The sequence below is a fragment of the Pygocentrus nattereri genome, chromosome 13 (assembly GCF_015220715.1).
Source record: "Pygocentrus nattereri isolate fPygNat1 chromosome 13, fPygNat1.pri, whole genome shotgun sequence".
Classification (NCBI taxonomy): domain Eukaryota; kingdom Metazoa; phylum Chordata; class Actinopteri; order Characiformes; family Serrasalmidae; genus Pygocentrus; species Pygocentrus nattereri.
Genome location: NC_051223.1, coordinates 28,570,414 through 28,576,215, shown reverse-complemented (window position 1 = coordinate 28,576,215; position 5,802 = coordinate 28,570,414). Strand labels below are relative to the sequence as shown.

Genomic DNA, 5,802 nt, shown 5'->3' with positions numbered 1-5,802 from the left:
CACCACGCCACCGTGCCGCCCAGGCTAAACCACTGTAGGCTAATTAGGTGGATGTATGTAAATACCCCAGTTGAAATCATGAGGTCACAGTCAATAGTAAAATAAGATTAAGCTGTAAGGATGCTATAAGAAATAGCATGATCAGTCTTTAAAGCTATATGGCCATTATTAGCATGAGTCTGCATTTCATACTGTGTATATGCTGAGACTGATGCATTCCACTATAGGTCAGTAATGAGTGGTATGGACTTATCACATGTCTTATGGTCACATGGGTAAGCGTTGTCTGACTAGAGTCTCCTGATGCTCCGTTCTGCTCAGATATGTGCTGATCTGATAGCCCTTCATCAGCTGCCATCCTCCTGCTGAGTTCATAGAACTTCCCACATTCTTGTAAACACATTATGTAATAATCTACAGTTTGAACCTGAGATCTTGCTGTATTTTGCACAGTTGTTCTGATAGACTGAAACACAGACAGAAAGTGAGGATGGGCAGTGCTCTATCTCGTTGCTATGTAATTTCTGACTGAACTAATGCTAATACCTTGTAAAACAGAGCTCGGTGTCTGATTCATCTGATTCATCATGTCCGTGTTAACTTATCGCTCAGATGTCCTCGCTCACGCTCTCACCATTCCATTTAACTAGGATCTTCTATTTCCACACTCTTCCAAGAATCATACAACAGCAGCATGTGAGTGGTTGCTGCAACACATTTGTCTTTGTTAGATGTGAAGTGGCTGGCTGACCTTCAGGCTATGGGGGGACATGAAAGAAATGAACACAGTATAAAATGTCACATTTTATGTAGTTGAATTTAGGCATGTTCTTGTATTATTCTCATAGCAACATCATCTGTGGATTTTGACATTAATCAGACCATAGTTCTGGTTGTCTTTTGGCTGATTTAGCACTGCCAGCTGACTTCTGGGAAAGACACAGGGAAACGATGGTGCCTCTGCAAGTTTTGGCTCAATAATGGCCTACAGTCAGCCACCTCCTGGCTCACATTTTGCTGCATGCACGGGGACCACTTCAGGCGTAGAGAGCAATGTGATTCTGGGCCAGATCCGGCTGCCAAATCTGGGCCGGAAAAAACAATGGAATCATGCCGGATCCAGGCCTGAATGTATTTGCAAGGTGGGAAGTAACTTTTTACTTAGTGAGTGTAGCTAAGTGTTTTTTGATTACTGATATGTATGTATAATTTACACTTTTTATTTTAATTACTTTCTTGATTAAGAAATTGGTGATTGGTGGCTGTAACCGAGCGTCATTTTAAAGCACGTAAATAACTGACAAAGCAAGCTGGCCAGGCTATTGATTCTTAGGACACTTTACACTGTTCCAGTGCTCCACTACTGCTCTTTACTGGCATTGATTCTTAGGAAACTTTACACTGTTCCAGTGCTCCACTACTGCTCTTTACAGGCATTGATTCTTAGGACACTTTACACTGTTCCAGTGTTCCAGAGTTCCACTCCACCTCTGTTCTATTTATTATTAATTTGTTCTCGAAAGTGCAATCTGTATTATTTCTGTGCAATAAATCTTAGATGTACAATATTATATAACGCTATAAGCTGTCCAAGGAATGTGCAACTACAACTGCTACCTCACCTGCCTATTGTCTATTGACTGTTTTAAAATATATAGTTTTATAGTCCTTTTTTCTTTATATTTAAGGTTTTTTCCCTTAAATCTGCACTTTATATATTTTAGCCTTATGTTTAGATATTTTAGCCTTGTTTAAATTGTTTTATATGTAGGAAGTGCCGTTGGATTGCTGCTCAATTTCGTTGTACACTGTGCAATGACAATAAACGCATCTTATCTTATCTTATATTAACACCCAGAGACCCTCTGTGTTGCCCGCCCCCTCTGTTTACATGAAATGGTTCGGTCCAAACCAGGCGCGAACGGTACTGGCTGGCAGTGAACTGCGAGTGAGGAGAGCTGCTGATCGTCTCAGCTCCTGAAAGAAAAACCGAAACAAACTCAGGAGAGAGAAAAGGAAGTGCGACAGTATGTCAGCCAGTTTTTCACGAAGAAAGTGTGGGTGTAGTCCGTGTAGTGTGTGAGTGGTGGAAATTAAGATTGTTAGTTTGGTCCACAGTGTTTCTTCACAGACAATTCCGAGTGTTTACATTTCTCTGCCTCTTCATTTTTAATGTATTCAGTGCAGACAGACTTTCAGCAGCCTGTTCATACTAGTTGAATCCGTGTCCCTGCCGCTGCCTGGTGCCAGACCCAGCAGATGCAGCTTCAGGCTCTGCAGCCCTGTCTTCTCATTAATGTCCACAGCCATACTAATGAACCAGCCCTGCTGCCAACTGAAGAAAAAGGTGAGCGGTATTGTGCTGAATGACATGTCAGTTGGCATGATTGCAGGAGGACCGTGGGAAGGTTTTATTTTTATTATTATGAAAACGACTAATGATAAAATGAATGTAATTTTCAATGAGAAGAATTTAAACAATGTAGGTTAGCTAGCCTAATTATTCTCCCACAACTCATTTTCAGATATAGCTGTGTTTTACAAACTCTTGTGTGGTGTAGTGTTTCTTTTATGTATTGAAGACACACAAGCATATGCCAGCATATTTGCAAATCAGATTAGTGAGTGTCCATTTTACAGCTTTCCATACACTGAGGGACTACCGTGCTAACGTTAGCTCATTTTGAAGCATCAGGTAAGATGCTGTGGCAACCAGCTAAGTAGCCAAGTTAGCGCTAAGGTTTTACACTGATGTTACCACCACATCAAATGTGATCCATTGTGCTATATATTCAAGGGGCCCAAAATCCTTGGTGGTGCCCCTGGTTACATTTAAGCCTCAGAGAAATACACACACACACACACACACACACACACATTTTCTAAGCCGGTGCTGGAGCCTATCCCAGCGGTGATCGGGCGGAAGGCAGGATACACCCTGGACAGGTCACCAGTCCATCACAGGGCCAGAGAAGTACAGATAAGACTTTTGCATTGGTTTGCCAGGCCTGTAACTAACTTCTCAGTCTGCTAAAGTTAACCACACCTATGGTGGACACTCACTCTGCTTTCAGGAACTGTTTATAAATAATAGATGCTGGAAACAAAATGTATGTTTTCAGTTGTAGCATAGATGTGTAAGTTGCTTGTATAAAAATATTAATCTTGCTCAAACACTTGAAATGATTAAAGCTGCACTATGTAAATTATGTGTATTTGGAGGCCTCTCTTGTGTAATGTTGGTTGAGCTTCAGCCCCCCTTTTCCGAGCAGATGTGATAATTGCGAGTGCATTGAGAGTGAATTCAAAGTGAGGATGTAAGTGAATTATGCGGTGGCTGTTTGTAATGAGAGAACAAAGCCATACCTGATCCAGCAAAGGCAGTGAAACATATTTTCCATTTTTAAAGACACATTAACCAATGTATTTGAGTGTTTTAGCTTTTATTTATTTAGTTGTAGTGATGACAAATGAAAGCTAAAATCTAAATGGCTGATATTTCCTGCTGCGTTATTATTTTCACGTTCCAAACCACATACCAGCACAATAAATAACATGCAAAAATAGCACAGCTACCATAATAAGTGCACTCATTAGTGTAGGAGGAGAAGTATTTGTTGATTAACGATCATTTATTGAGGTACATTATTGTTAGCTTTGTGTTTGCCAACTTTATAAGTCATTCTGTGTTTAAGGCACCTCAGTGCAACTGCAGCACCATGTAAGGTGGAATGGAAAATTTAAACGAGAAGCTGACATGAGCTTAAAATCTATGTATGAGTTTATTATTTAAGAGCTTTGGCAGTTTTGGTAGCCACTTTCATTTAGTTTTTTTTATAAAATATCACAGGAATATTCTGAACTCAGGAGATATACAGGTTATACAGATCCAGTTCACTGGTCTAGTTAATCTTCTCCTTGTAGCCTTTTCTGGAGACATATCTAGTGCGTCAGCATAGATGTAAATCTTTTTAGTGGTCATCCTTTTCTGTTTTGCTTGATTTTATCCACCTGCATCCACATGGATGAGACGAGCTCCATCAGGCGATGCAGTCTTCCTAATGATGTAATGAATACAGTGAGTAGTCATCATATCTTCATCAGTATAATGTTGATTTTGCATTTGAGAGCTAAACATCGAGCCGGAGCCACAAAATCTGACCCAACACTTCTGACTTTACAGGGCGACTCACGGCACCATATTTTAGCATGTTTTTTTTTTCTCATTAATGCTGCTACTTTCAACTTTAACAAATAAAAAAACTTATATAGTATAGTTTTAAGATAAAAACAAAATACAGGTTCTGCTCTGTTCTACCTGTCCTAGTTTTTATGGTTTCATATCAGTTTTATTAGGAGGTTTCTGTTACAATGGGATTCATCAGGACTTCTGTTGAACACCCCTAACTGAGAGTGAATATAGCGAATCGGTCTACAACATAATTTTTTCCTTTGTGTCCTGTAATGTACCTCTTGTTACCTTGACCACACAGACTGACCTTGACGGATGAGCTTGTTTCTGGAGCGTATTGAATTGAAAACGGTTCTGCTCACCAATCCGAGGAATGCTCTCATGGACCCAGGAGCTGCAGCATGACAGGAAGGCTTAGGCTGCCTTCTTCTGTAGAATAAAAAATCTCCTTTTGCCAGGCACATTTATGGAGTCAAGTCACCAATGCATTACAGTTCAAACATTGTACTCATCGTAACAGTTGTACACTTATTGATTTGTTTCAAAGAAGTGATGGCCAGAGAATTGCATTAATCAGCTGCTTTGTCATCAGAACGGCTCTGGCTGGTGCCTGAGTTGACACCATGTGTCAAATCTGGCTGTGACAAGTCAGAACAAATAAGTCTCTCATGTCTCAAAGGCACACTTATCACGGCCTTGTTCAACATCATAAACTAAACCTGACTGCCTGCTTTCTGCAAATCAATCTATTTCTTTTTTTTTTTGTCATGAATGTGAAATCATTAGGAGATTGACTAAATGATGAGCAGGAAGCGACAGTGATTAGGGGGGATGAAATTATAATTTTGCTGTCTTTTATTTCTTGTTAAGAAATCCTGTTAATAGATTTTGTTGTAATCACATGGTTAAGAGGCAAGAAAGAAAAGGCAATTGTTACAAAGACTGACTGAAATAGACAGTGTATGGGTAAAGTGTTCATCATGACAGCTGCTCACAATTGTGCAAAATGGTGATGATTTTCTTTTAATTAGAGGAGTCTATTATATTGCACTAGCAATAAGCATCATGTCAAATAGCTTCTTTTGAAACTTTGAAACTGAGTAACAAAGGTTCAAGGCTTTAATTTTATCGCTGCTTCTTTATTCATAATAGTGACACTATCTTTTGAATGTGACATGATGTGAGTCATTGCTTGCAAGACCCTCCCTTGTCTCACTTTCAAGCCGTCATGTGTTTGGATTGTTTGCTGTGCTATAACAACCTGTAGCACAGTTCTATTGCAATCCTCCTGTTTCAAATCTGATAAAGGTTATTATAGTCTGTAAAAAAAAAAAAAAAGTTTTAAGTGGATTGGGTGGATTTTTTTTAATTGGTTTAATTTGTACAGGTCATCATTTCCGCTATGAAATACTTTGGTTCGCATGCAGTTGTATCCAGGCCAACTAACTGGTTTTAGTTTGTTATTAACAGAAATTATGGGAATAAGTTAATAAAAATGAAGTTCTTTTGAGTACAAAGTTATTTTGTTAAAACTGAAAGCAGACTTAATTGACTACAAACTATTAATTGAGTTTTATTTATTTTAAATCTCTTTTAAATTTTAAATTAAA

The 5,802-nt window shown here is 38.9% G+C and overlaps 1 long non-coding RNA gene across 1 annotated transcript; it reads left to right on the top strand.

The window, feature by feature from the left end:
• Positions 1-1,922: 1,922 nt before the first annotated feature.
• Positions 1,923-5,148, top strand: LOC108429295. Its single transcript, XR_001857994.2, has 3 exons — positions 1,923-2,027; positions 2,183-2,347; positions 4,494-5,148. It is a non-coding gene; the product is annotated as an uncharacterized LOC108429295 (long non-coding RNA).
• Positions 5,149-5,802: the final 654 nt, after the last annotated feature.